Here is an 11,330-nt window from a genome sequence, read left to right as displayed (position 1 = left end):
TAAAAGCAGTTCTTCCGAAAGGGAAGATGGCGGTGCCCTGGTTTTTGGTGTGAGGCACTGGCGGCGGCTGCGGTGGCTGCTGCAGCTGCGGCGGCGGAGACTGGAATTCTGGTGTCGTGGGCACCAGAGTTGTGGTTCCCTTTAGCGAGCTTGCGTGCGTCTCTTGGTGCCTAGGCGAGAGCCGGCTTTTCTTCCAGGAGATGCGTTTGCCCCGGGCTCAAAGGTGCTCTGGGAGTTCATGCTGCGCTGGACGCTCCTGGCCGCCGCTCTAATCACCTCGTGCCGCCGCAGCGCCCGCTCCGTCGCCTGCGGTGAGCCTGCCGGATCTACTCCCTGCCCCTGGCGGCGGTGATGACCGGGGAGAAGATCCGTTCGTTGCGGAGGGACCACAAGCCCAGCAAAGAAGAGGGGGACCTGCTGGAGCCCGGAGATGAGGAAGCGGAAGCTGCTCTCGGCGGCACCTTTACCGGAGGCAGGATTGGCACTGGCAGCAGCCGCAAGGGCGGCAAAGCCTGTCATAAGATCTTCAGTAACCATCACCACCGGCTGCAGTTGAAGGCAGCTCCGGCTTCCTCCAATCCCCCTGGTGCCCCGGTCCTGCCGCTGCACAATTCCGTGACTACCACTTCTCAGTCCCCGGCTCTCCTAGCCCGCACCAATCCTATTGCAGTCGTCGCGGATGGGAGCAACTGCCCCGCACACTATCCGGTGCACGAGTGCGTCTTCAAGGGGGATGTGAGGAGACTCTCCCCTCTCATCTGAACACACAATATGGGGCAGAAAGATAATCACGGAAACACTCCTTTACATCTTGCTGTGATGTTAGGAAATAAAGAATGTGCCCATTTACTTTTGGCTCACAGTGCTCCAGTAAAGGTGAAAAATGCTCAGGGATGGAGCCCTCTAGCAGAAGCCATCAGCTATGGAGATAGACAGATGATTACAGCTCTTTTAAGAAAGCTTAAGCAGCAATCCAGGGAAAGTGTTGAAGAAAAACGACCTCGATTATTAAAAGCCCTGAAAGAGCTAGGTGACTTTTATCTAGAACTTCACTGGGATTTTCAAAGCTGGGTGCCTTTACTTTCCCGAATTCTGCCTTCTGACACATGTAAAATATATAAACAAGGTATTAATATCAGGCTTGATACAACTCTCATAGATTTTACTGACATGAAGTGCCAACGAGGGGATTTAAGCTTCATTTTCAATGGGCATGTGGCACCCTCTGAATCTTTTGTTGTATTAGACAATGGACAGAAAGTTTATCAGCGAATACACCATGAGGAATCAGAGATGGAAACAGAAGAAGAGGTTGATATTTTAATGAGCAGCGATATTTACTCTGCAACTTTATCAACCAAATCAATTTCTTTCACTCGTGCCCAAACTGGATGGCTTTTTCGGGAAGATAAAACAGAAAGAGTAGGAAACTTTTTGGCAGACTTTTATCTGGTGAATGGACTTGTTTTAGAATCAAGGAAAAGAAGAGAACATCTCAGTGAAGAGGATATCCTTCAAAATAAGGCCATCATGGAGAGTTTGAGCAAAGGTGGAAACATAATGGAACAGAATTTTGAGCCTGTTCAAAGACAGTCCCTTACCCCTCCTCCTCAGAACACTATTACATGGGAAGAATATATATCTGCTGAAAATGGAAAAGCTCCACATCTGGGTAGAGAGCTGGTGTGCAAAGAGAGTAAGAAAACCTTTAAAGCCACCATAGCCATGAGCCAGGAATTTCCCTTAGGGATTGAGTCATTATTGAATGTTTTAGAAGTAATAGCTCCCTTCAAGCACTTTAACAAGCTTAGAGAATTTGTTCAGATGAAGCTTCCTCCAGGCTTTCCTGTAAAATTAGATATACCTGTGTTTCCCACGATCACAGCCACTATGACTTTTCAAGAGTTTCGATATGAGATATGATGAATTTGATGGCTCCATCTTTACTATACCTGATTACTACAAGGAAGATCCAAGCCACTTTCCTGACCTTTAACTGACATGGAAAATATGCCATCTAACCAAGGAAAAACAATGAGATACCCCAGAGGTCAATCCAAATAGAAGGGACAAATGAAGGGACAAAGAAAAGGGAATTACACATTGAATTGACGCATCAGTAATGATAAAGAAATGGGCCTCTAATATGAATTTTAGCAAGTTTCCTGATGTGCCATTTTCAGTCTTTTTAAAAATATACTTATTATAAGTGTAATAGTTTGACACCTTAACCCTAAGACCTTCGTATGTAAAGCAGCTATGAGTGCTGTGATTTGTTTTTAAAACTTTTTACACTTGTTGAAATATATATGCATATAAATATATCTATATATCTATATCTAAAACACTCCTGGACCATTAACATAAATTAAATGTCTTAAGAGATGTTGAAGCCCTTTAAAACTTGTCATCTCATATTCAAGGTGACATTTATAAATATTCCTTCAAGCTTTGTTTTCATAAAATGTAAACTATGTAGCATTATGTATAGTTCAGTAAATTGAATGTTTGTTCAGTATAATGAACTAGAAGGAATGCAATTTTCTGTAGATGAATGAACCAAATGGTAACCATTAAACAAAACAATTGCATTTATATGCTGCAATACATTTCAGAGGCTCCGTTCACTCTGCAGGGAATATGGTACCTCCTTTAGCACCTTAGTGCAATTCATTGTGGTGCTATTTGTTTTTACCTGAATTCTTTCTTCAATGGAAAATGTTTGTTACTAATCTTCTTTTCATAGAACTTCTATTTTTTTCCCCCCAAACTTAAGTTTAAGAGTCCTTGTTATGTTCATGATAAGGTACGGTTAGCATGCTTATAGATAGTCCTCTTCTAAATCTCAGCACTTTAAACAAATTCCAAATTTTTAAACTTGCTTCCTAATAAGTACATATAAGTCTGATGATTTTGTTTGTTTTTAGTGGAATGTGGATCATTGGTGTCAATTTTAAAAGACGACCCACATATTTTGGACAGCCCTACATATATAATGCTTTCAAAGTAAGGTAAAAACATTTTATATGCTAACAGAACATATTTGTTACAAGCTAAAGTCCAGAAGCATATGGAAGATTGACAATATCTATTGTTTATTTTTTTTGATCAAAGGAAAATATTTGATTTTAATTGTTTCCCAAATGTTAAAATCATGCATTACTCATTTTTTGACTTAAAATTTCTTGTATTTATTCCAAGATGGTTTGAAGGTCCAAAAATTAAAATAAATTAGGGAGACTAATGTATAACAGTCATAAAGTATCATGTTGTATTAAAGAGCTTAGCTAATTAAAAAAAAAAAAGCAGTTCTTCCTCCAGGGACTTCAAGATTTTTTTGTGTGGTCACAACAGGGAGAAAACAAAGCTTTTAGGATGTCCAAGTGTGCGTTTCCAGGTGGAACAGAGGAGTGGCTGATGGAACTCGCCGTGTGCTCATGGTACAGACAGAACTGCAGTATACATCAGGGCAACCATTCTGAGTTAAAAAGTAAGGGTTGAAACCATCAGTGGTCAACCTTTTTTTTAATGAATTATCATATGATTTATTTATTTTTTTTATTGGTTGTTCACAACATTACAAAGCTCTTGACATATCATATTTCATACATTAGATTGAAGTGGGTTATGAACTCCCAATTTTACCCCAAATGCAGATTGCAGAATCAAATAAGTTGCAGACATCCCAGCATCTGGACCACAGAAGAGGGTGTAAGCTGGTAGTCAGCACCCTGGAGAAGGGTTTCCATCAGTTTTAGTCACAGTGGTCTGTATATGGGTGCCAGCATAGCTTTTGTTCCTATGCATAAGGGCATGCGGTTCTCATTACAGAGCATAAGTTTATTCATTTTAAGCAACTTCATTTTCCATTCCCGTAAAGTTCTAAGTTTAAAGAATATTCTTAGCTGTTTGACTTTGAACCCAGGTGCACCTTTTGACCATTGGAATCCAAATTCTGACACTCAGAGTGAGTGATCCCAGATGAGCCATCTCCCTGACATGCTTTTGTCTTAATGAACCTGGGCTCCACCTGAGTGTGCTGTGGTTCCTACCAAGGGAACTTCCACTTGCCATTTTGTGTTATAGTTACTGGAGTATTCATGCTATCTCCCCAGAAGAATGGCATGCTGATAGCTAACACACATAGTGCTCACCGTTTTCCGGGCATTGTTCTGAGTGTTTACACTTATTAAATCCCATAATGTTCATGCCAGACTTATGAGGTTGGTGCCAAAATCATCCTCATTTTATAGGAAACTGAGGCATGGAGAAGTTACGGTATTCAGTAAGTTTTTGGTAAATATTTGCTACATTCAATTTTACCTTTTTGAAAGAGTCTGAGTGATATGAGTCTCTATCTTGTTATCTTGATATAATCAAGAGAGATATTCCTATTTTGACTCTTTTAACTTGTTCAAGATATTAATTTAAGGTGTTTTCAACATTGTTTATCCGAAGACTGGTATGTGATGGCTTCAAAACAATAAGAAATAGAAATCTTGTGCTATGCATTGACTCTTTCTAATGCTTCTGGGTGTTTTTAATGATTTTGGTTCATCATGATGAATAATGAAATTTCACTTTTGTTTTTGCACATTCTAAGCATATTTCGTCCTGAGTTAGGTGGTCATTGTATTTTAACAAAAAAATCATAAGTCCTTTCTTTGTAGTCTCTGTTTTCTTTTCTTCTCTTCAGGGACTGAAATTGTCAACTCACTGTTCTTAAAATTGTCTGCTTCACAGTTAGATAGGATAAGTAAGTTCCAGTGTTCTGCAGCACCAGGAGTGACCACTGTTTACAATAATCTATTACATATTTTATGAAGTGCTAGGAGAATAGGGCTCAGAGTCTTCAAAAAACAAAGAAATGATGAGATGAAAATGCTAATTACCGTGATTTGATCACTACATGTTGTGTGCTCATACTGAAATATCACACTGTACCCCATAAATATGCACAATATTTATGTGTTGATGAAAAAGAAAAGAAAAAGGAAAAACAAAGAAATTATCTTTTTCTGTGACCTTCAAGTGAATCTCCATGAAACAGGCTCTTGGGATCACCCGTGAAAACAGAAGCCAGTCTGGGTACTCCAGAAATTGAAGGATGGCAAGTAAGTGGCTGTTGTAGATTAACTGATCTTTGGTGAGATGACAAAGAAATGTGCTGCTTGTTGATAGATACATCTAAGAAACTGTGAGACCAGGTGAGGTGTCGAGATGTCGATGTATGTATAATTATCTTTGTGTATAATTATCATTATGCTTTCTCTGGTTTATCAAATTCTTATATTTGCCACATATAGTTAGCTGATTTTTGTAAAGTTTCGTGTTATGGTTGGAGCTGTTTAAAAAAAAAAAAAAGCACTTTTTCCCACTGTCCCTTGCATAAAATGCAAAAATAGGGTATCAGCAGACTTTTTATGCAGCTGGGTTATGAATCAACAGTTCAAAATGTCCTGACTTCACACTGGCCTGGGGGAAGTCTGGCTAAAATCAAGACTTTGGGGAGACATGTAATATGACACTAAGCAAATTCTGAAGCTCATTGTTTATCTTTTTTTCCGTATTGGATCCCCATATGTGTACTTTTTTCTAGGCTGCCTGGAACCATGCTGAAGGTTTTTTGCCTTCAAGGATGCTCTGCAAGCACAGAGCGTGGTGACAAGAGCCATTGGAGCAAGGGTTGGGTTGGCAGGAATGAGGGCTGAGCAAAGCCAGCCCGATGGGGCTTGTTAACCCAGCTTTCTCCACCATGGCTGGAGGTGTGCTTAACCTTTATGCTAGTGAATTCCCTACAGTTCTAAGCACTGAGCAAAAGTAACCAGACTCCATTTTTAGAAATTAAAATATAAAGACAACTTCTTAATAAAAATTTCAAACGATTTCTCTCTCTCTCTCTCTCTCTCTCTCTCTCTCTCTCTCTCTTTCATATTTTCATTTCTGGCATCCACAGATGGCTTTTATTGCTTTCAAAAAAAGATCATTCTTTGGTTGACACATTATTTGGCACATATATGTGGCAAACAGGTTTTCTAGACCAGAACATGTGTCATCATAGAGCAGTGGATGGAATTTTTAAAACTGAAAGTCTCTGGGGAAAAAAATCAATGTCATATGGTTCTTTGGTTTGGACTCCCTCAGAAGAAGACCCTGAGACAAGGATTTGAGTACAAAGAGTTTATCTGGGAAGGGAATCTAGGAAACACTGGTAAGAGAGGGGGGGAGTGAGCAAGGGAAGGGAGTAAAGCCCACAGAGCCCCCCAGCCCCTGGGAGGCTGCAGTTAGTTACCTCAGCCAAGGAGGGGGACAGCAGAGGTATTGATCCACCAGCTGCTCATCTATCATTGTCTGATGGCTGCTTCCAGAAGTTTATCTTCCCAGAACTTCCTGCTTGCCCTGTGAGAGAAGAACCAAGAGTATCCTGGTAATCAGAGAGAGAAAAAAATCACTCAGTCTTCGTCAAGATATCCACAGTAAGTGGCCTACAGGCGTAGAGGTTAGGGGAAGAGAAATGAGCCAAGGCTCAGATTGTGGAACTACCTGCCTATTATAGTTTGGGTCTGGACTGTACCACAAAGGCTCAGGATTGGAAGTCTGGATCCCCAGTGAAACCATGTCCAGAGGTGGGGCTTTGGGGAAGAGATTGGATCATGAGGACTCTGACCTCATCTGTGGATTAGTCCATTGAGGTACTCCTAGTTCAATGGGCTATTGGGAGGTGGTGAAAACTGTAAGAGTGGGACCTAGTTGATGTAGGTCCTTGGGAGTGTGATCCTGGGGACTATATCTTATCCATGGCGGCTCCTCCTCCTCCTCCTCCTCCTCCTCCTCCTCCTCCTCCTCCTCCTCCTCCTCCTCCTCCTCCTCCTCTTCCTCCTTCTTCTTTTCCTCATTCTTCTTCTCACTCTTCCCAGTCACCATAATCTGAGCATCACCTTGCTCTTCTTCCATGTTCTGCCTCACCATAGGTCCAAAGCAATGGATCCAGTCAACCACAGACTGAAACCTCTGAAACTGTGAGTCAACATTAATCTTTCCTACTTTAAGTTGTTTTTCTCAGGTATTCTGTCACAGTGACAAAAATCTAACATATTGCCTTATTGTACACAAAATGGAAGTTGTTGACCACGTAATGAGATTGTGCTTCCTGAAGACTTTTCCCTCCCCTTCATTCAACTATGTAGGTTTTGCCGTTACCACATAACCCCATGCCTAGGCTATGCCATGCCTGACACTTAGGAGATCAAACTGAGTTGTTGACAAAACGAAAAGAAAGAAAGAATTGACTTTTATGAGGGCTGAGATACTCAATTTCATTTCCCCCCTTCTTCCCCATGTACAACGCAGAGACAACACTGTGACTCGCTTGAGTTAGCCCAACTGCTATCATAATGGATATTTCAAAGCTCACTAGTTTCCTGGATGAATAGTACCCTCTCATTCCATAATTGTGGACATCACACTTCAATGCACAGGCAAGTGGCCAGGGCCTTTATTCTCTGGGGTCTTGGGAAACCCGTGTAACAACAGGATGTCCTTGGATGAAGACAAATTAGCCTTTCATGCCAAAGTTGTTATACTCAGGTGTTTATGAGGAGCAGATGTGGAGTATCCAGAAATGCTCCTACATATTTCATCTGTACCTTCACTGAGAACCCACTGTGTGCTGAGCAGTGTCCAGATGGCTGTCCATGGATTATAGCATTTAACCTGTGAGGTTTCACTGGGATGAATTAAACAGCAGTTTATACCAGGTACTCCAGCCTCTCCTCCGCAGGAAAAAGTCTACAAGGCTAATCAGTAGAAATAAAGGGATTTGTTTTATATATTTGGCAAAAGGCTTACTGTTTGCATTGGCTTCCTTAACGCAGCTGTTAGCAGCAGGCAGATTTATAGTGATGGTTACTGCAGAGAAAAATGACAACCTGCTGCCGGTCGTCACCCACCTCTGACAAGCTAGATTGTTCTGGAAACACTTATTGTGAACCTCTGGACTTCTTGCAGCTCAGGGTCTCCTGAGGCCTTGTGTAAATAGTCACCTGACGTGAGGGGAGTCCTGACGCTACTTGCCATCCCTCCCAGGTAACATCTGCTTTTGTTTTCTTTATGCTCACAAAGACATCTGGAATCAACATTATGCCTTTTCATCTTCTCCCAGAAATTGACACAAAAACATGAAGTGGCTGTCGGCTGGGGGCTGATTGTGGAAATCAGTAGATATTTTAGTATCATGGCTTGGATCTGGAATGTTCCCCAAAGGTTCATACGTTCAGAGGTGGAACCTTGGGGAAGGTGATTGGATCATGGGGGCTCTGACATCACCCATGAATGAATCCACTGGATGCAGGCATAACTGGATTATTGGGACGTGGTGGAAACTGGAAAATTGGACATTGTTGGAGGAAGTGGGGGCATGCCCTTGGAGACTATAAGTTGTCCCTGGCCCCGATTTCCCTCTCCTTCTTTCTTTCTCTCTCTTTGGCCTGGCTGTCTTGAGCTGAGCCACTTTCCTCTGCCACACCCTTCCACCATGAAGCCCTTCTTCACCTCACCCAGAGCAATAGAGCCAGCTGAATGTGAACTGAAACCTCTGACACTGTGAGCCAGAATACATCTTTCCTCCTTTAAGCTGTTCATGTTAGGTATTTTTGTCACCATGAGGAAAAGCTAACTCCTACTTTGCATCTCCTGGAAATGTAGGGACAGAGGAAAGGCAGTTGAAAAATCAGTAACTTGGATTTAAACATGCAGTTGTTTCAGAAAACAGCTTTATTTTTTACCTGCTTTCAAAAAAGAATCTATAAAGCAATGTTAATTTGTTAAAGATACCTAGCTGCTTCTGGATTTTTTTCCTGTGATAATATAGATAACATTAGATTATATAAATGATATATATAACACATTAAATTTGCCATCTGAACTGTTTTCATGCACACAGTTCATCAGAGTTAAATATAGTCATATTGTAAATCAGATCTCCAGAACTTTCTCAGCATTCAGAACTGAACTCCATACCCATTCAATGATTCACCATTTCTTCTTCCTTTCTGCATCTGGCAACCACCATTCTACTTTCCATGAATTGGACCACTCTAGGTATGTAAGTCATGTGAAGGAAACCATGCAGTATCTGTTTTTTTTTTTTTTTTTTTTGGTGCCTGGCTCATTTCTTTGTATCATGTCCTGTAAGGTTCTTTCATGTTGTAGCATGTGTGAGAATTTCCTTCCTTTTAAGGAATTAATAATATTTAATTGTGTGTTTAGGCCACAGTTTGAGTTTCCTTTCATCTGTCAATGGACATTTGGGTTGGTTCCTCCTCCTGGCTATTGTGAATAAAGCTGCAATGAAGATGGGAGTGAAATAGCTCTTCAAGTTAGAGAGTTTTCAAAATTTCCAATATGTATCCAGAAATGGATCACATGACATTTCTATTTTTAGTGTATTGGAGGGACCATCATAATGTTTTCCATGACTGTTGTACAATTACACACTGACATTACACAGAGGTTCCAAATACCCCACATCCTCACAGACGCTTGTGATTTTTCTGTCTTTTTAAGAAATTATATCCATCCTAGTGGGTGTAAAGTGGCACTTCTTGGTTCTTGTTTACATTTCTCTAATAATTAGTGATGTTGAGCTTATTTTCTTATACTCATTGGCCATTTGCATGTCATCTTTGGAAAAATGTCTATTCGAGTCTTTTGCCTATTTTTAATCAGGTTATTTGGTTATTTCATGGCCAAATTGCAGGAGTTATTTATACATTCTGCTTATTATTTCCTCATGAGATATATTATTTTCAAATATTTTCTCCCATACTTAAGTTGATTTTCACCCTATGATTGTGCCTGTTGATGCACAAAAGTTTTTAAATTTGATATAGTCCCATCTGTCTGTTTCTTCTTTTGTCACCTGTCCTTTTGAGATCATATCCAAAAAAAAAATTGCCACATTCATCATCAAAGAGTTTTTCCTTTATTTTTCTACTAGCAGTGTTAGAGTTTTATGTCTTACCTTTAAGTCTTTAGTGTATTTTAGTTTTGCACACACTATAAGGGTCAAACGTCATTCTTCTGAAGATGAAGATGCCCAGTCTTCCCCAATAGCACGTGTTGAAGAGATTCTTTTTTCCCCATTCAGTGGTTTTGGCAACCTTGTTGAGGAGGATTTGATCTTATATGTGAGGGTTTACTTCTGTGTTTTCTATTCCATACCATTGGTCTATGTGTCTGTCTTTATGCCAGTACCATTCTGTTTTGATTATTGTAGTTTAGTTGTAATGTTTTGAAACAGGATGTATGATTACTATTCCTCCAACTGTATTCTAACTTTTTGAAAAAAAAATACTATTATACATCATTTGGGATTCCAAATAAATTTTAGGATTAATTTTTTTTTTCTTGAAAAAGTGCCATTGGGTTTTTAAGGGGATTATGTTGAATTCATGACTCACTTTGAATAGTATGAACATATTAGGCCTTGTAAATCCATGTCAATAAGATGCCTATTTTATTATCTTTAATTTATTTCAGAATTTTTTTTGTACACTTTAGTGTACAAGTCTTTCACTATCTCGGTTAGGTTTATTCCTAAGTATTTTATTCCTGATGTTATTATAAATAGGAATTATTTTATTAATTTCTCTTTTCTAGGTTGTTCATTTTTAGTGTATGGAAACACAACTGATTTCTATTTATTGATTTTATATCTTGCAACTTTACTGAGTTGGTTTATTCATTCTAAAAGTTCTTTTTGTGTATGGAATCCTTAGGGTTTCTGCATGTAAGATTGTGTTATCTATGGATGAACAGAGATTATTTTACTTATTTCTTTCCTTGTATTGTTTTAATTTCTTTTTCTTGCTAATGACTCCAGCTAAGACTTCAATACTTCTTTTCACTGAAAAGCAGCATCAAGATTGAAATTATTGTCTTGTTACTGATCTTAGAAGAAATGTTTTCAGCATTTCACCATTAAGTTTGATATTGGCCATGATCTTTATTATGTTGAGGTAGTTTTCTTCTATTTCTGGATTATTGTACATTTTCATTATGAAAGGATGCTGAATTTTGTCAGCTTTTTCTGTATCTATTGAGATGATGTGTTTTTTTTTCCTTTATCATATTAATGTGGCATATTACATTGATTCATTTTTATATATGAAGCCATACTTGCATTTCAGAAATAAATTCTATTTGGTCATGGGGCATAATCCTTTTCATATGCTCTTAAATTTAATCTGCTAGTATTTTGTTGTGAATTTTTGCATCAATATTCATCGGGGATATTGATCTATAGTTTTCATGTAGTTTCTTTGATTTGA

General features: G+C 39.3%; 1 pseudogene; it reads left to right on the top strand.

The window, feature by feature from the left end:
- The first annotated feature begins 351 nt into the window (after window positions 1-351).
- Window positions 352-2,385, top strand: LOC144251320 (ankyrin repeat domain-containing protein 13C pseudogene; annotated as a pseudogene).
- The last annotated feature ends 8,945 nt before the right edge of the window (window positions 2,386-11,330 follow it).

The sequence above is a fragment of the Urocitellus parryii genome (assembly GCF_045843805.1).
Source record: "Urocitellus parryii isolate mUroPar1 chromosome 13 unlocalized genomic scaffold, mUroPar1.hap1 SUPER_13_unloc_10, whole genome shotgun sequence".
NCBI lineage: Eukaryota > Metazoa > Chordata > Mammalia > Rodentia > Sciuridae > Urocitellus > Urocitellus parryii.
The sequence above is the reverse complement of the archived record's forward strand: the minus strand, read 5'-3'. Positions and strand labels throughout refer to the sequence as shown.